The following is a 20527-nucleotide window of genomic DNA, read 5'->3' on the forward strand; positions in this document are numbered from 1 at the left end:
ATTATCTAACCCGCGACCTCAGAGTGGCTTACGACTTGCAGCTTCATGTGACCCATAAGTCTCAGCTGTAGGAAATTACTCAGACACATATTAATGTGGGACGTCACATCTGATGTAAGAACTACAGAAACACATGCAATGTTTGGTATTGTTAGGCGAGTAAACATGCCGTCCAAAAGCATTAAAGGGATAGTTCACCCAAAAATTCTAATTCTGTTATCAATTACTCACCTCTGCCTTATAAACACACAGAGGAAGATAGTATGTAACCATTGACATCTGTAGTAGGAAAAACATATGAAGAGTTTGGTTGCAAAACGTGATAAACACCATTTTTGACATTTGGATTTTACTGTTGGAAATCCCTGTTCAGATATACTTAGATAGAAAGCGCCAATAGTATTTGGATGCAGCCTTTATGATGCAAGCTGAGACTGCATTACTCAGCGATGCAATGTCAGACACAATGCACTTAAATGGAGCGAGTGACGTCACTGTGACGGGTAGGGTTAGGGGTGTGGTTAGGTAAGCCCGTTAAAAAGCATTGGATGCAGCCCAGATTGCACTGCACCAGGTCTGCAGCCAGAACCCTCTCCGCCAGACCAGGGGCCAAATGTATCAACGCTGCATACGCCAGGTTTCACGCTCACGTTTGATTTACTAAAGATGTAATGAATGTGCGTTGGTCCACGACAACTTTATGCCTGGCATACGTGCATTTCTTGTGTGTGTCTGTTTTATTTCCATTGGCGACTCCTAGAGGCAGTTGTGTTAAATTGCACACTACAACATGTCTTTGCAATGGCAGCTGTATGAGACGGGTTCATCCGCATGTCTAGCAGGTATATAAGGTTTCCATACCATGCAGTTGACCAGCCAAACAATAAAGCGCAACTTGCAGCGGTCGTCGGTTTGCCCAATGTAATCGGACCGATCGACTGCACACACATTGCTATAAAGGCGCCATCTGAAGACGAATTTGCATACGAAAATCAGAAACATTTCCATTTAATAAATGTGCAAATAAAATAAGATGCAGACTTATTAATGGTTCCTACTTGTCTTCCTCGTGATGAAGAGTAGGCAAAAACAAGCTGAAGTGGTATAGCAGCAAATGTCATTTACAAAGCCTAACAAAACCACTGCATTCCCTACACTAACAAAAGATATATATATAGAGATCAGATGCAAAAGCCGCTAAACGCCACTTCCGCCAAAAATGGGCTAATGACATTAAGTGAATGCTGTAGGCACGTAGCACGTTCAACAAATATTTTTGGTTGAAATCATCTAAATTGCAGCGCGATTTTATTCAGTAATAACAGTTTGTCTGCAAAAGCCTCTAAGTGCCACTTCCTTTTTACAGCTGCTAAAAGCTGCTATATCCTGAGAACCAATCAGAAGCCATGAATCGAATCCTGTGTTTTCAATGTAGCAGCGTGAAGGAGATTGTTTTATTCCATTTCCGATTCAGATTTTAAACGATGGGGTTTGATGAACTGGATGAGCCATTCTTACTGTCAGTCAGGTCTCTTTCCTCAAAACAATGCATTATAAGAACAAGGAAACACAATGTACAGTCGGAAGTGTAGCATACTAGCATGCATTCATGATGTTTGTTTGCACAGCGACGTTATTTTAAATACATGATATACATTAAACAGCAACTCCATTTTATGAAAGAAGAAGTTAAGATGGCATTCTTTTATCTTACATGGATGCTATGAGGATAAACAAGAGATGAAAAAGAGACCAAGACCTTGAGTACGGTGAGGATGAATGAATGACAGCTTCTGAGGGACATCCCCGTTTTTGCACAGTAGCACTACCTTGTGTTTTATTTGCTAATGTAAGCTATTTTTAACAAGATAAATATAATGTATAAAACTCTACGTTATTTATATTACTTCAATAAACTATATTACTTTAATAATAATGGACAATGCACAGATACTGATGTTTCACAATGTTTTACACTACATTAGATAATCTACCAAGCTTAGCTTACAATGTTTGCAATGTTTACATTGCTCTACTTACATTAAATCTAAATCCCAAATATCAGAAATGACAACACATTGTTCAGATTTAATTAATGTCAGTTAAGTGATGCACTTGACAGATTTCATTCATTCATTTTCCTTCTGCTTAGTCCCTGCTTTATTAGGGGTTACCACAGTGGAAACAACCACCACTTACTTGGCAGATCATGTATTTTTAACTTCAGCTGGTTTGTGTAATCAATTTATGTTTGCTCAATAATATCTAATTGCATCTTTAGTGATTTTAAATCAATAACACTGTCCTCAAGTCAAGTCAAGTCAACTTTATTGTCAATCAAACCATGCAACAGTACATTACACAGCAGACTGAAATTGCGTTTCTCCCATACTCCAATGTGCAATTTAAAAACAAAAATATGACACACACTAGACATAAACTAAACATTTAACTAATATAGTACAAGATGAATTAAATAATAGACACTAATAAACTGTGAACAGTTACCATATATCCTATTGTTCCAGAATATGACCAAGTTGAGGTATTTATTGTAGTGCAATTAGGTGCAGTATGGCAAAAGTGCAAAGTGCAAAGTAGCAGCTTAGAGGTAAGTGTATTTTGTAAACATGTTACACGTGCAAGGAATATTAATATAAAAACATTGAGTTTGCTTTTCTCAAAGTTCCACAGATTTTTGTGTGTGTGGGCTGTGGATTGTGATTTTATAATCCAGTTTTCATGAGTGAGTTGAGCAGTCTAATAGCTTGAGGAAAAAAGCTATTTATGAGTCTAGTAGACTTGCAACGCATACTGCTGTAGCACTTCCCAGATGGTAGGAGAGTGAACAGTTTATGTGTGGGATGGGTGAAGTCTTTGATGATGTTTGTAGCTCTTTTGTAGCAACGGAGCGGGTATATGTCCTGAATGGATGGTAGGGCTGATCCGATTATCTTCTCAGCTGACCTCACCACCCTCTGTAGAGCTGTCCGGTCAGCAGCAGAGCAGCTACCATACCAGACTGAGAGACTGCTGGTGAGAATACTCTCAATGGCACCTTTGTAGAAGGTAGTGAGTGCCGGTGGAGGGAGGTTAGCTCTTCTCATCCTGCGCAGGAAGTGGAGGCGTTGGTGAGCTTTCTTGACCAGAGAGGTGGTGTTGGTAGACCAAGACAGGTCATTGGTAATATGCACCCCCAGGAACTTGGTGCTTTTCACTGACTCTACCACACTGAAAAGCACCAAGTTCCTGGGGGTGCATATTACCAATGACCTGTCTTGGTCTACCAACACCACCTCTCTGGTCAAGAAAGCTCACCAACGCCTTGGTCCTGTCCCCATATGTGGATTTAGAGGTTTTTGCAAAAAAAAAAAAAAAAAAAACACAAGTGGATTCAGCTGGTTTTGACCAAGCGGCAACCTCACGCTCTCCCTCGGGAAGTCAATACGGAAGTAACAGAAACTGCAATTCATTGAAATTCTGCTAGTCCTGGCTCCATATGACGCAAATGTCTAATAAGCTCACTGTTCAAATTGCCAACTTTACAGCAGAAAAAAAGGTGTTTACAGCCTGGTACAAAGAATGATTTTGGTTCATAAAGCTGATATTACCCTTCATGCAACCCAAGCTCATTCTGAAAACGTAGTCCCGCGGACGTTTCTGGAGTACGGCTGCATTCATTTTTTTCAAGTGAACGCTACGGGGCGGTGTGACGCTGTTCCCTTTCGCGCTTGCCTGCCGGCCGGCCGGCCGACAACCACTTACCTCCTTGTGGAGGGCTTTCCCACTGCAACCCGTTTGTCCACTCAGCTCACCGTGTACGTCGGCAGGCTCGAAATTCAGAGAGGAGTTGACCACGGCGATCGGTTTCGAGTCCGGGGAAGAGCGGTTCCAACAATCAGGTAAGACAAAAACAGAATCCCGAAAAAATTAAGTGAATGAGTTTCGTAACAGGGTGAGAAGGCGGTGAAATCCGAAAACGCGGTTGAAAAAAAAAATCATCAGTCAATCATCCTTTCAGTCGGACAGCGGCCTCTGGTGGGTTCACGCGAGAACAGCGCGGCCGGAAACTGCACTCCCGAGAGGCGTTTGAGATGTGAAAAAGCGCACAACAGCGGCCTCTCACGGATTCGCAAAAACAAAAACTGCAGCCGTACGTACCTGCCGGGACGTATTCCGCGGTCTCCAGAAACGTCCACGGGACTACGTTTCCTGAATGAGCCTGGGTTGCCTTAATGACAACTGTGAGGGGGGGGATTTTTTTTATAACTCATCCGTTTCCTTTCTATCAAGTTTTATTAAGTTTGCATAATTAAGGGCGTGGCCACTTGAGTGACAGCTAGGTCTCGCTGTTCGCCATCACTTCACCTCAGCTGATTCGGGCTGATTAGCTGCTGAACTCGTTGAACTCGCTCAACATGCTAACAACATGCTAATTCATACTAGAGTTGTGCTAACAACATGCTATTTCATGCTAGAAACATGCTAACAACATGCTAGTTTATGCTAGAAACATGCTATCACTGTGTTAATTCATGCTAGAAACATGCCAACAACATGCTAATTCACATTGAAATTATGCTAATAAAATGCTTATTCATACTAGAGTCATGGTAACAATATGCAAATTCAGACTAGAATCATGCTAACAACATGTTAATTCATTCTGGAATCATGCTAACAACCTACTAAATCATGTTGGAATCATGCTAATAATATGCTAATTCATACTAGAATCATGGTAACAACATACTTTCACACTGGAATCATTTTAACAACATGCTAATTCATGCTGGAATCATGCTAACAACATGCTAATTCATCTTAGAATCATGCTAACAACATGCTAATTATTGCTAAAATCATGCTAATAATATGCTAATCCACGCTGAAATCATGTTAATATCATGCTAATTGGTGCTAAAATCATGCCATCAACATGCTAATTCATACTGGAAACATGTTAACAACATGCAAATTCATGTTGGAATCATGATAACATACTAATTCATTCTAAAAACATGCTAACAACATGAAAATTCATCTTGGAATCATGGTAATATGCTAATTTATGCTAGAAACGTGCTAACAACATGCAAAATCATGTTGGATTCATGCTAACATGCTAATTCATCCTAGAAACATGCTAACCCTGCTGAAAAATCCAGCTTAAACCAGCCTAGGCTGGTTAGCTGGTTTTAGCTGGTCAACCAGGCTGGTTTTAGGGGGGTTTTGGCCACTTCCTGGCTGGTTTCCAGCCATTTCCAGCCTGGTCTTAGGTGGTTAGGCTGGGAGATGACCAGCTAAAACCAGCTCGACCAGCCTAGCAGGCTGGGAGCCCAGCCAAAACCAGCTATGTCCAGCTTAAACCAGGCTGGTCAAGCTGGTTTTAGCTGGATATAGCTGGTCATTTTCCAGCCTGACCAGCTAAGACCAGGCTGGAAATGGCTGGAAACTAGCCTGGAAGTGGCCAAAACCCCTCTAAAACCAGCCTGGTTGACCAGATAAAACCAGCCAACCAGCCTAGGCTGGTTTAAGCTGGATTTTTTAGCAGGGAACAACATGCAAATTCATCTTGGAATCATGGTAACATGCTAATTCATGCTAGAAACTTGCTAACAACATGCAAATCCATGTTGGAATCATGTTAACATGTCAATTCATGCTGGAATCATGCCAACAACATGTTAATTCATGGTTGAATCATGCTAATTTATATAAGGATTATGCTAATGCATTCTAGAATCAAGCTAGTATCATGCTATTACCAACCACAAAACACAGGGATCAACTTTGAAGCTTTTCACTGGCTTGCTTCAGTCTTTAAAGTGGTTATATTGTTGACTGCAGGGATCAAACACATGCTCTATAGGTGAATTGAAGAAACTAAATTGGCCGTAGTGTGAGTGTGTGTGAATGAGTGTGTATGCATTTTTCCCAATTCTTGGTTGCAGCTGGAAGGGCATCCACTTTTTACAGCATATGCTGGAATAGTTGGCGGTTCATTCCGCTGTGGTGACCCCTGATGAATAAAGGGACTAAGCCGAAGGAAAATGAATGAATGAATAAGCAGCACTTTGGAAATATTTGAAAAAGAATTTCAGTTTCACAGGTAGGCAATAATTTAGCCTTCAACAGTACATCAAACAAAGCATATTGTTTGTGTTTAAATGCTTATTGAGCAACATAAAGGACCTTTGCACCCATCAGCTTGTGAAAACTGAGCATTGTATGTTAGAATAAAGGTAGAGCAGCATCCCACATAGCAGCATTTCTCTGGCCCACACAATCAGATTTTGCTTGGCCCACATGCCGTAGTGAATTACGGTACATGACTGGACCAAGTCTGGCTTCCAGACAAGGGCCAAACATGGACCATATTTGAGTCAAGTCTCAGCCAAGTTAATAACCCATAACTAGGCCTGAACTGGGCCAGATATGATAGTCTGTCACGATCGCAATGAAACTGATAAACCCATGAAGCATTGCGGTTTAGGCACACAATGGACATGCTTTTTCTCAAAGTGGCTTAATTGGTAGATTTTTCTTCTTTTCTCAAAAATAATTTTAATGCATTTAAATGTAGCTCAAGACAAGCCAAACTTACATGGCCCACATATCAATTTTTAACATCTGGGCCAAATACTACATTTTAAATCTGGCCCAAGTCTTATGTGCCGCCTTAAAGACGGTGCCACCTCTGCCAAACCCGAGCCATGTTTAGCCCACATGCTGTATGCCAGTGCCTGAAGAATGACTGCTTTGCCAGATTTATGCCAGATCTGGGCCAGAATTCTTTAGCAGTGACTGGCTTTAGCAGCACAAAGTGACTACATTTAGATTAAGACTTTGAAGACGTCTAAATTTATTTGAATGGTCCCATTCTGTTGACTTAACTTTAAAATAAACTACTTATTTTACTATTTAAGTACTTTTATTTTAATATTACTGTATGTAAACTGGTGACGCAGTGGCGCAGTAGGTAGTGCTGTCGCCTCACACCAAGAAGGTCGCTGAGTTGATCCTCGGCTCAGTTGGCGTTTCTGTGTGGAGTTTGCATGTTCTCCCTGCGTTCGCGTGGGTTTCCTCCGGGCGCTCCGATTTCCCCCATAATCCAAAGACATGTGGTACAGGTGAATTGGGTTGGCTAAATTATCTGGTGCGTAAAAATGTGCTGGATAAGTTGGCGGTTCATTCCGCTGTGGCGACCCCGGATAAATAAAGGGACTAAGCTGACAAGAAAATGAATGAATGAATGAATGAATGTATGTAAACTAACTCTCGTAGGTGTATTTTAGTAGCCTTTAGATTTTGATTATTGGAATTTGATTTATGCTTGTAAAAATAGTTAAAACAGATCACTCAGATCTTTAGGATCAAATAAACTAGAAATTCCAAGAGTTCAGTCAAAGCAGGGTGAATCGGCTTTCAGCTATTATGCTTCACACTGCTGAAATCAGCTTCCAGAAATGATCAGATGTGCTCCAACATTAGGGTCTAATTACCCTAACCTGCCTAGTTAACCTAATTAACCTAGTTAAGCCTTTAAATGTCACTAAGTTGTATTGAAGTGTCTTGAAAAATATCTAGTGAAATATTATTTACTGTCATCATGGCAAAGATAAAATAAATCAATAATTAGAAATGAGTTACTAAAATGATTATGTTTAGAAATGTGATGAAAAAAAATCTTCTCTCCATTAAACAGAAATTGGGTAAAAAAAAAATAAACAAGCCGTCTAGTAATTCAGGGGGGCTAATAATTCTGACTTCAACTATACATGTCAACTTACACTAACCCCAACCCTAACAGTCTACTTATAATCTAATGGGAATTAGTTGGCATGTAGATGCAATGTAACTTATATTCAACAAACGGACCATCAAAATAAAGTGTGACCAATGAATGAATGAATGACTATCCATTGCCAAGGATAATGTGTTCAACTTTAAAGGCGATTTTCCTACTATTTTGATTGGTTCGAACCCAAATAGTTTTCTTTCAGACAAAAAAAAATGTGCTCTTCTATCAAACCAAACATGGAAAGCTTATTTGTTCAGCTCTAATGTGATGTCTAAATCCTAAATTAAAAATAATTGACACTTATGGCTGGTTTTGTGGTCATTCTAAAAGCTGATTTGAAGCTCAGGAAGCATTTATAATTCAGTTATGCTGTCTCATATTAATTGTGACGACTTTAATTGAAATGAAAGTCTTCTATAATGTTATAAATGTCTTTACTGTTTACTTTTGATGATCACCATTGAATGCATCCTTGCTACTCATTTTAGTTGCAGGGAACAACACAGACTGATTAAAAACTCTCTTCAATCCAACGACCCATTTTATTACCCAAACCCACACCAACCCAGAGTGCCATATTAATAGTCTCTGTTCTCGTTTACAGTATTTCTAAAGCCTTACAGCCACAACAAAGACCATTCAGAACATAAAAAGAGTCATTTCAATTACAAATGCGGCATGTCATTTCCTGACCTTTGATCAAGCTCAAATTAATGTTTGCAAATATCTGGATTCATAATTTAGAGCCGTCCTGCAGCTAATAATGCAAAATCAGTGTGATCTGAGCCGTCAGTCCAAACGAACAGCACATTCTCTAAAACGTAATGACGTAATGTAATCAAAGTCCTCTGGATTTGGGTAATCGTCTTAACAAGCAGTCCTTTCACACACACACATACACTCATATACTTGTATAGCTATCTTTATCGGGACTTCACGTTGACATAATGATTTTTATACTGTACAAACTGTACTTTCTATAACTATGCACTGACCGGCCACTTTATTAGGTACACCTTACTAGTATCAGGTTGGACCTTTTGCCTTCAGAACTGCCTTAATCCTTAATAAGATACTAGAAATTGTCCTCAGAGATTTTGCTCCATATTGACATGATAGCATCAGCTGCAATTTTGTTGGCTGCACATTCATAACGTGAATCTCCTGTTCCACCTGGTGACTGTGTAGGTATTTAGTAGGCATTTAAGTACAGTGAACTCATTGTCATGTTCAAGAAACCAGTCTAAGATGATTTGTGCTTTAGGACATGGTGCATTATCCTGCTGGAAGTAGCCATCAAAAGATGTGTACACTGTGGTCATAAAAAGATGGACATGGTCAGCAACAATACTCAGGTAGGCTGTGGCGTTGACACGATGCTCAATTGATACTAATGGACCTAAAGTGTGCCAAGAAAATATCCCTCACACCATTACACCACCACCATCAGCCTGAAACAATAATACAAGGCAGGATGGATCCATGCTTTCATTTTGTTGAAATTCTGACCCGACCATCCGAATGTCCAATCTTCTATTGTCTATTTTTGGTGAGCCTGTGTGAATTGTAGCCTCAGTTTCCTGTTCTTAGCTGACAGAAGAGGCTCCTGGTGTGGTCTTCTGCTGCTGTTGCCCATCCGCCCCAAGGTTGGACATGTTGCATGTTCAGAGATGCTCTTCTGCAGACCTCGGTTGTAGCGAGTGGTTATTTGAGTTACTGTTGCGCTTCAGCTAAAACCAGTCTGGCCATTCTCCTCTGACCTCTGACATCAACAAGGCATTTCTGTCCACAGAACTGCCGCTCACTGGATAGTTCCTCTTTTTTTATACAATTCTCTGTAAACCCTAAAGATGGCCGTGCATGAAAATCCCAGTAGATCAGCAGTTTCTAAAATACTCAGAGCAGCTCGTCTGGCATCAACAACCATTTCAAATTCAAAGTCACTTAAATCCCCTTTCTTCCTCATTCTAATGCTCGGTTTAACTGCAGCAGATCGTCTTGACCATGTCTACATTTTGTTGCTGCCATGTAAATGGCTGATTAGAAATTTGTGTTAACGAGCAGTTGGACAGGTGTACCTAATAAAGTGGCCGGTAAGTGTACATATTTTGTTCTGTGCTGTATACTTTTGCTTTCAGTACATTCGTCATCTCTTTGTATCTCTGCTCTTGATTGTATTAACTTCTTTATTTTTAATAAACGTCTGGATTTAGATTTGGACTGATCACGCAGCTGATTTAGGTATTCATTTTAGACTTCATTTTAGTAGACCAATGTTCATGACGTATATTTTAATCTTTCGTCTATTTCATGGTTCACATCATCTATTTTGGTTGGTCAGTATAAATATTAGTGGGTCATTTGGACAATTATATTACATACAACATCATCCAACAGACAAAAGACACTTGATCGCAAACAGAAACCATATAAATATTTACTGACTTTTACTGCAATGTTACTAAGAGTTTTATATCTAACGTATCATTTTAAAGGTATTTATAATGATTTTAGAGGCTCAGTGGTTAGCACTGTCACCCCACAGCAAGAAAGTCACTGGTTCGTGTCCCGGCTGGGCCAGTAGTCATTTCTGCGTGGAGTTTGCATGTTCTCCTAGTGTTGGTGTGGGTTTCCTCCGTGTGCTTCGGTTTCCACCTCAGTCCAAACACATGCACTGTAGGTGAATTGAATAAGCTAAATTGCCCATAGTGTGTGTGTGTGTGTGTGTGTGTGTGTGTGTGTGTTTGTGTGTTTGTGAATGCAAGAGTGTATGGATGTTTCCTTTGTACTGGGTGGGGGTAGGAAGGGCATCTGCTATAAAACATATGCTGTAATAGTTGGCGGTTCATTCCGCTGTGGTGACCTCTGAAATAGAGACTAAACTGAAAGAAAATTAATCAATGGATGATCAATTAAGGCTGATAAATTACTATTTGAGAATATTTTTAACATATTCTGACTCCTAACCATGTTAAGTTTTTAATGACTTTTACCTAAATACGCTGAATGTTTTACACACATGTTTAAATTTTTATGTTTACAAAAAAAACATCAAATTGGACACTTTATTTACATTCATGTATAGTAAAATCAGTTTTGTACATTTATTTGGATTCAGGAATTGAGATGTGTCATTTTTAAGTGTGATTAATTGATTTTACTTTTATAAAAGTGCCTTAAGCCGCTGCATTAAAATTAAGTAAATGAATTATGTACATAATTATAAAAGACTAGTCATTATAAAAGATAAAAGTCAACACCTTACAAGGTACAATGGGTTTAGTCTACTTGTCACTTTTAAAGAGGACCTATTGTGCCCCTTTTTACAAGATGTAAAATAATGATGTCCCTAGAGTGTGTGTGAAGTTTCAGCTCAAAATACCACACAAATAATGTTTTAAAACTCTTTGTATAATCTACTATAAAAGATCTGGGTGTCATATTATACAGCAAATTAACTTTTGAAAATCATATCTCCCTTGTCACAAAAACCGCTTTTTTTCATCTGAGAAATATCGCTAAGTTACGAAGCATGCTGCCCATCTCTGATGCAGAAAAGCTAGTCCATGCTTTTATGACCTCTAGGCTGGATGACTGCAATGTTCTGTTCGCTTGTTGCCCAGCATCCTCTATTAACAAACTTCAGTTAGTACAAAATGCAGCAGCCAGAGTTCTTATCAGGTCTAGAAAATATGATCATATTATCACCCCAATTTATCCTCTTTACACTGGCTGCCTGTTAAGTTTTGTATTGATTTTAAAATATTACTTCTCACCTATAAAGCTTGAAATAATCTAGCTCCTGTTTATCTAACCAACCTTCTGTCTTGCTACAATCCAACTCGCTCTTTAAGATCTCAAAACTCAGGGCTTCTGGTAGTACCCAGAATAGCAAAATCTACTAAAGGAGGTCAAGCCCTCTCATATATGGCTCCTAAACTCTGGAATAGCCTTCCTGATAAAGTCTGAGACGCAATCTCTCAATTCAAAACTAAATTAAAGACCTATCTGTTTAAGCATACACAGTGCATCACATAAGAGTATGATGCATTAGAGTGCTCCATGCAGGTGAGTGGACTTGACAAACCACCTGTACGACACACTCCTGTCTTGATGCAGCCAAAATTTTGTTAGAAGCACTCATATGCTTTACATGTTTGTTTCTATGTCTGTTTATGTAACTACTATTGTCATTTATAGCACTTCATTTTTATATTTCGAGTTTAAATACACTGTGAACAGCAGCTACACTTATTATTTTCTTTATTCTCTATTTCCACCAGGGTATACTCATTCTGAGGCCTCTAGAGATTATGCAGTGCCATTGATGCTGCATTGATCCAAGACCTGTGAAGAGATGATGCTAAGGTATCTTTAAAACTGACTCTTTTAGGCTTTGATCCGAATTGTGCTGTTTTGGTGACTGTTGCTTTAAATTCAAATGAGATGGTGCTCTTTTTGTAAGAGGGCGGAGCTACAAATGCCTATAACTTTATGCTAATGAGAGAGAAATTGCTATTAGTGGGCGGGGCTTCTCCCTTTTGATGACACGTACAAAGGGAGAATGCCAACCAAGGTGTTTCTGCAGACGTGTGATTATAATAAATATAATTAATAAATGTTTACAATTTGACTCCGGCTATATTCACACACACTGCTGCCACACAACTGTGTTTGATCCCCTCATAAAAATTTTTTTTTAATAATAGATCCTCTTTAAGGCATCCTTATACTCAAGTAGTCAGCTAATTGTGCTTTTCTGCTAATTTATATTAAAGAGAAAACAAATGTGTTACACAAAAACCACATTTACTGTGATTTCTTCTAGAATCATAATTTTTAAATGAACCCCCATACACACACAAACACACGTTAACTTCCAGTGATTTCTCTCAGCTGGCCTGATCAACCCAACAGATTCATTAAGGATCATTAAATGGGTGGTGTCATGTGGCGAGTTTACCCATGATGCATTATATCTGTGTCCTCCCTGCAGGCCATCTGAACACGCTGCTAAACTCAACCGATGAGCGGCAAGTGAGGACAGAGAACCAGCGGGGTTCAGAGGAACACACACTCCTGCACACTTTCATTGGCAGCTGCTTTTGTCCTAAGTGCAGTCAAAACACTGGGATTGAACCCACAGCTCAATCAGTGACTCCAGACTGTTACAGGAAGGTCACCATGTCACTGTAAGGTCAGCAAACAACAACTGCAGTTTCTTTCAGGTTTCATTTATATCAAAGGTGATCAATGCAATTGTCTGTTCAGTCAATGACACTTAGGCTACGTTCACACTGCGAGGAGTGATCAGATCGGATTTTTTTTTCCCTCAGATCTGATGTTTTTGCATGACTGTTCACACTTCTCTTATAAATGTGGCCGATTTCAGATTTGCAGTGTGAACAGATTATGGTCCCAGACTGACTCGCATGCGCAGAAGTACATTACGGAGAGCACAAAATGTCTAATTATGCACAGTGTGTGTGCTGTATGAAGTGAGCACGTTGTCAGATCATGCTTATGTGATTATTACCCTTTTCACAGACAACCATGGTGTATTTCATGAACTATAAAGAGTTGTTCTGCTACTACTAATGTGTATTTCGGCATTTGAGACCTAACACAAGTCTCTTGTGATTGAAAACACTGATCATTTGTGATTTATGACAACCGTGGTGCGTGGTGCTCTGACCACCGGTGTAGTGAACATATAAATGGCTAATGAGCAGCCGCAGACTGAACTGTGAAGGCGGAGTTGGTCTATCTCCAGGGCCAAATTAACCAATGGGCATTATGGCCACAGACCCAGGGGCCTATCCGCACTTAGATTTTGCCTACTCTTTTCCCAGAATATAGTAGGGGTAACAAGCTTTTCTGCAAATGCCCTTGCATTTTTGACACTGTTAGCAAGACGTTGTATTCTGTTATTATGGAAACAAAGATTTCCTCCGACTTTTGACAACTGGTTGCGAGATGCAATGAGCTTCATCCACTTGGAAAAAATTAGGTTTACACTAAATGGCAATACTAGGGCCTTTTCTAAAACATGGGACCCATTTAGACTTTTTTTTCTGAGCATGTCACATGATTAGGTACTTTATAAATATCCGAGGACTCATTTTTTAAAATTTTGAGTTATTTATTTAATTTTTATTTTTTATAATTTGTTCATTTTATTTACTTAATTGTTTTTATTTATTTGATTATTATTTTGTTATTATCATGAGTAATTTTTTTTCTTCTTTCTTTAAATGATAAATGTAATTTCAACTTGTGTAGAGGGTAGGGGTGGGAATAATATTTGTTTAAATTTCTCTGTAAAAATACTTTGTTGTATCTGAAAAGTTTAATAAACAAATTATATATATTAAAAAAAAGATTTTGCCTACTTTTCATCACGAGGAAGACAAGTAATCATTAACAAGTGTGTGTATTATGGAGGACTCATATTCCTAGAGCTGGATTGGAGAGGTGTTATCGATTTCATGTGCATTTTAAGTTTGTAGAAGGTATACATTAAAATATCCTTAAATATACATTTTAGTACTGCTTCAGTGAACTTGAACAAGTATATTAAAATCCATTAATTTCCCCTAGTTGTATTAGTATTTTTTTTGTGCTTTAAATGCTTTAAAAATAAGTTAAATCTTTGTAGACTAGAAATGTAGTGTATATCATTTATTTAAAAATGTGGGCAATACATTATAGATTAATTTTATATAACAAATATTATATTAAGCTTATTTAATAATTCAACTATGGGGTGCGGCTATAGGGGGCCTACAAGACATTGTGCCCAGGGGCCTCTGAATTATTAATCCGGGCCTGTCTATCTCCATTTGCAGAGTTATTTCATTTTACTTCGTTATAAACAGCAGACTTGTGCAAAAGGGGGGTTTGGGTGCTCGAGCACCTGCCCTTTTTTCTCTCTGAGAGAAAGTTTCCTGTCCTTTGCACACAGATCCCCTATCCGCACCACCCACAACGCTCTTCAGCTTCGCAATCAACCCTTGCCTCAATTGTTAACCAGATTAATTAACAAGCACCAGTTTTGCCTTCAAAATATTTTCAATATGAACAACCAACTTTCTGTGATACTGTAATCTCCCTGAGTGACATTCTACTATGCTGCTGAGGAGTAGTTGATGTCTGCAGCACAGAATAAGTCACATGACATAACCGTTCACACTGCAGTCGCATTGCAAAACATCAGATCTGTGTCTGATTTAAGACTACATATGAAAGTGGCATTATACACTCTCAGAAATATTTATATAAAATCTGTCACCAGGGTGGTACCTTTTCAAAATCTAACAGATCCTTAAAGCTACATATTAATGCAAATGTGTAGATAAAAAGTACAAATGTGCACCTCATAGTAACTTAAATGTAAAAAAGTGTACTCTAAAGGTACTAATGTTCCCCCGTACAGTACAAAAGTGTACCTTTTAAAAAGGTTCCACCCTAGTGACAGATTTTGGACCTTTATTTCTGAGAGTGAACTTGGTTTGGAAAATATAATCAATGTTTTGTGTTTCCTAGTACTGGGTTGCAGCTGGAAGGGCATCCGCTGCGTTAAACATGCTGGATAAGTTGCCGGTTCATTCCGCTGTGGCAACCTCTAAAATAGAGACTAAGCCGAAGGAAAATTAATGAATAAATAATTAATTAATTAATATTATTTTTGTAATATGAATGAAATAGGCCTAATAATAATAATAATAATAATAATATAAACAAAGATAAATTACAGCAAAATAAATAAGAATTTTCAATTACTACTAATTTAATCACATTTTTATTAGTTTACTTTATTTTTTTATTTATTTTTGGCCGATTTTATATTGACTTTCATTAAAAGTTTTTTTATGAAAGTCAATTTATTTTGTTGAAATGAAAATAAAGTCCATTATTTTAAATACATTCTCAGACATTTGGAGATCAGTTTTTTCTCTTTTATATGATGTAAATGATCTAAACAACCTATTGTAATTTGGGAACAACTTATTTTTTCCCCATAAATAACAGAAGTAAAAAATAATACTGACTCTGTATGTCAGACGATCTTTTGACAACACCTTAAAGAATTTCTTGATCAGTGTTTTCATTCTTCTGTCTTTGACTTTTTACCCACATTTTCAGCACACTTCCTTTTTAGATGCATAATAACTCATTAATTCAGCAATAAATGGGAAAACTAAAGATTGATTCTGTTGATTTTGAAAGACTCTTTTCTGCTCACCAAGGCTGAGTTTATGAATTCAAGAATACATGCATAATGTGGAATATTATTTGACTTTAAAAATTTTTTAATAATTTATTTCATTCATTCATTCATTTTCTTTTGGGCTCAGTCCCTTTATTAATTCAGGGTTACCACAGCAGAATGCACCGCTAACTTATCCAGCACATGTTTTACACAGCGTATGCCCTTCCAGCTGCAACCCATCTCTGGGAAACATCCATACACACTCATTCTAACTCATACACTACAGACAATTTAGCCTATCCAATTCACCTGTACCGCATGTCTTTGGACTGTGGGGGAAACCGGAGCCTCCAGAGGAAACCTACGCAAATGCAGGGAGAACATGCAAACTCCACACAGAAATGCCAACTGACCCAGCGAAGGCTTCTTGTCTTGTCTCGAACCAGCGACCTTCTTGTTGCGAGGCGACAGCACTACCTTATGCACCACCGTGTTGCCCTAAAAATGTATTTATGATATTGAAAGCTGAAATTTCAGCAACTGTCCTTAGTGTCGAGTTGTTTTTATTAATTATTGTATTATCAGTGTTGAAAAAAAAAAAAACTAGTTCTGCTTTATATTTTGGTTGAAATTTGTAATTCAGAAGAAGCACTTTCAGTGTTTTCGACATTCTCCTCATGCTGAAATATGAAATTATGTGTGGTTTGTAATATAAATATTTAATTTATATATATATTTGTATGTATATTTATGCATGTATATATATATATATATATATATATATATATATATATATATATATATATATAAAACGAATTAATATTTTGTATGTTATTAATGAATATTATTTTTATTATTAATAAAATAGGCCTAAGAGTAATTGCAGAAATACTAAAATAATTAATGAAAATATAAATAAAGTTTCTCAGTGATGGCTGGCAGCTGGAAGGGCATCCGCTGTGTAAAACATATGCTGGATAAGTTGGCAGTTCATTTCGCTGTGCCCCCTGATTAATAAAGGGACTAAGCCGAAAAGAAAATGAATAAATAAATAAAAATAAAAATGAATAAATAAATGGCTGTAAAATAAATAAGAATATTCTATTATTACTATTTTAATCACATTTTTGTTCATTTACTTTATTTTATTATTTATTTTTGTCTATTTTTAAACTGACTTTCTGAAAAAAGTCCCAGCGACAAGAGTTTTTTCAACTTATTCTGTTGAAATGACAATAAAGTCCATTACTTTAAATGCATTTTCAGGCATTTGGAGATTTTCTTTTTGGGAAATGATGTAAATGATCTAATCAACCTATTGTAAATTGGAAACTATTTGTTTTTCCCCAATAAAAATAACATAAATAACTAAATATTATAGACTGTATATGTCAAAGACAGACGGTCTTTTGACCAAATCTTGAAGAATTACTAAAAGAACTTTTTTCATTCTCCTCTCTTTGACTTTTTACTCTTTATTTTCAGCACATTTTCTTTTTAGATGCTTAATAATTCATTAAATCAGCAAGAAATGGGAAAACTAAAGGTCAAAAATGGAAGATTTTGGAAAGTCTCACCAAGGCTAATAACTATTTTCTATTTTTATATAATTAATTCATAATATCGAAAGATGAATTTTCAGCATCTTCACCCGTCCTTGATCTCACATAGTTTTTATTAATTATCGTGCTCAATCATTGATAATAATTCTTATTACCCATGTTGAAAAAACTAATTGTGCTTCATATTTTGGTGGAACTTTATTTGATTAATTGAAAAATAAAAATCCACTATTTATTTGAAATACAATATATATTTACATTTTTAATTGTCCATTTTGATCAATTGTTTGTTGTTAATTAACAAAAATAATTTAAAAGAGAAAGAAAAACTCTTGAATAGAATCAAACATCTCAGTTTTTTGTAAAACTACAAACCTTTTAACATAGATAAATAAATTTTTATTGCCAAGCAAATTAGCTTATTGTAGTTATGGAGTGATGATAAAAATTCAGCTTTGCATTACAGAAATAAATGACCTCTTTAAATATATTTTAATTTATTTGTAAAAAATTACACTATATATTACATTGCTGTTTTAGTGCAATAAAAGCAGCCTTGGTGAGCAAAAAGAGACTTCTTAAAAAATAAACTTTAATATCTCCAAACTTTTAACCGACGGGCATCAACTTTTAGCATTTTTATAAAAATATAAATAAAAAAATATGTATCTTACATGTAAACTCCGTTAATCGCAGCACTGCGTCCACGCATTTTCCATTTATTGCGCTGATGTAAATCCAAAATCCCAAACTGATCCATGATGGGTATAAACCCCAATCCCAGAAACAAAGAGGAAGAAAAAAAATCCGTGAAACACTCTTGGGTAATTTCTCAAACTATCTCAAATGCTGTAGATAAACAAGTTTTCGTTGAAATTTGGATCCCCAAAAAAACGCTTTACTCCTAAATCCCACACAACGCTCATTTTACGCGTTTTGCGCACTCCGAATTTAAAGTTTTTCTATATCTCCCCAGCATTCGCATGCATGAAACTCTGCATCCAAACGTTGTCTGTGCTTCCCATCAGAGATTTGAGCGCATTTTTAGCCCATTTGAGGATTTCTCCGGTTTGTTTGGCGCTCAGCTGCAGTTTGCGCTTCACTCTGTGCGCGGGAACTGTTGCCAAACACTGTGCGCGCGACCGTGGAGGATTACGCGCATCACCAAAACGCGCATCTCCAAACGAGTTACAGATCAAGATAAGAAAAATGACTTTTTTTTATTAACTAATGATTTCATTCTGCGTTTTTTGACAAGTTCATAATCTTGAGTTCGCTTTATTAGAAACACAGCATGCTTTATGTGAAAAACAAAACATACAAACATTAAAAGTAGCTAAATGTGTTTTAAATATTTCTTACGGTTATTTAGCATAAATATCCTTTATACGACATGAATATCACAGTGCAATCAATAAAATATATAAATACAAATATATTTTCGCTGAAATCCTACAGATCAATGGAAATCTGTCCATGAAGAAAACATTTATTATGCAGTTTCTCCCTCTAGTGGCCTTAAGAAGACATGCCGTAATTAAATATGTCTTATTATATATATTTGTCTCTTTCGTTTTTAAATATAAACAACTTTTTACATTTTTTTGCAATCCTGTTCATAACAACTCTCTTATTACCATCATACTGCAGCGCTTGTATTGTTTTTAAAGGGTTAGTTCACCCAAAAGTGAAAAATCTGTCGTCATTTAGTTACCCTTTACTTTTTCCTTCAGCTTAGTCTCTTTATTCATCAAAGGTTACCACAGCGGAATGAACCGCCAACTTATCCAGCATATGTTTTATTCAGCGGATGCCCTTTCAGCTGCAACCCAATACAGGGAAACACCCATACACTCTCATTCACACTCATACACTACAGCCAAGTTTATTCAATTCACCTGTAGTGCATGTGTTTTGACTGTGGGGGAAACCAGAGCAACCGGAGGAAAGCCATAGGGAGAATATGGGGAGAACATGCAAACTCCACATTGAAATGCCAACTGGCCAGGTTGGGACTTGAACCAGCGACCTTCTTGCAGTAAGGTGACGGTACTAAAAACTGAGCCACCGTGTTGCCCTGTTTCAAACATTTATGGGTTTATTTCTTCTGTTTCTGAAATAAGCTGAAAACCTGTAACCATTGACTTAGTACTTGTTTTTCCTCCTATGGAAGTCAACGGTTACATTTTTGCTCCGAAATGTCTTATTTTGTGTTCAGCAAGAAAAAAAGAAACTTACAAAGGTTTAGAACCACCTGAGGGTGAGTAAACACTGCAAACATTCATTTTAGGATGAACTGTCCCTTTAAATATGTTCTCCTCTAGTAATTCTCAGTTTGATCATTCATTTTCTTTTTGGCTTGTCCCTTTATTAAACAGGGGTCGCCAAAGCGGAATGAACCGCCAACTAATCCATCATATTTTTTATGCAGCGGATGCCCTTCCAGCTGCAACCCAACACTGGGAAACACCCACACACACTATGGTCAATTTAGCTTTACCCAAATCACCTATAGCGCATTTCTTTGGACTGTGGGGAGCAGCCAGAAGAAATCCGCGCCAACACAGGGAGCACATGCAAACTACACACAGAAATACCAACTGACCCAGCCGGGGCTCGAACCAGCGACCTTCTTGCTTTAAGGCAATCATGTTACCCACTGCTCCACCGTGTCGCCCCAGTTTGATAATATCTAGATTAAACGAAGACACAAATTAAGAAGGCTTCCATAAGTGCTAGAGCAAGCTTTAGTATTTATAGGAACACCAGGCATCAGTTACCTATGGCTGCTGCTAAACCTTTCATAAATACAATCATCTTCCCATGTTTATCTTATTGCCCTTTAATTGTATTGAGCAACATAAATTAGTAACATTCATTCATTCATTTTCCTTGAGCTTACTCCCTTTATTCATCAGGGGTCGCCACATTTTACACAGCGGATGCCCT

The 20527-nt window shown here is 37.4% G+C and overlaps 1 protein-coding gene and 1 long non-coding RNA gene across 4 annotated transcripts in view; one reads left to right on the forward strand and one right to left on the reverse strand.

Moving 5' to 3' along the window:
• scn12aa (sodium channel, voltage gated, type XII, alpha a) overlaps positions 1–18744 on the reverse strand; it is a 155030-nt gene extending 136286 nt beyond the window's left edge. For both annotated transcript variants that reach the window (XM_068212913.2, XM_009298901.5), the window contains exon 1: positions 18253–18744. The gene's annotated coding sequence lies outside the window, so the exon portion shown is untranslated. The remainder of the gene's footprint in view (positions 1–18252) is intronic.
• LOC141378977 (uncharacterized) overlaps positions 1–20221 on the forward strand; it is a 28463-nt gene extending 8242 nt beyond the window's left edge. Inside the window, exons 1-4 of one of the 2 annotated variants that reach the window (XR_012394834.1) lie at positions 8998–9159; positions 12088–12172; positions 12801–13001; positions 20010–20221. This is a non-coding gene — a long non-coding RNA (uncharacterized lncRNA). Of the gene's footprint in view, positions 1–8997; positions 9160–12087; positions 12173–12800; positions 13002–20009 lie in introns of those variants that run through there. The other variant, XR_012394833.1, reaches the window with a different exon arrangement.
• The last annotated feature ends 306 nt before the right edge of the window (positions 20222–20527 follow it).

Source organism: Danio rerio, chromosome 2, assembly GCF_049306965.1.
Source record: "Danio rerio strain Tuebingen ecotype United States chromosome 2, GRCz12tu, whole genome shotgun sequence".
Lineage (NCBI taxonomy): Eukaryota > Metazoa > Chordata > Actinopteri > Cypriniformes > Danionidae > Danio > Danio rerio.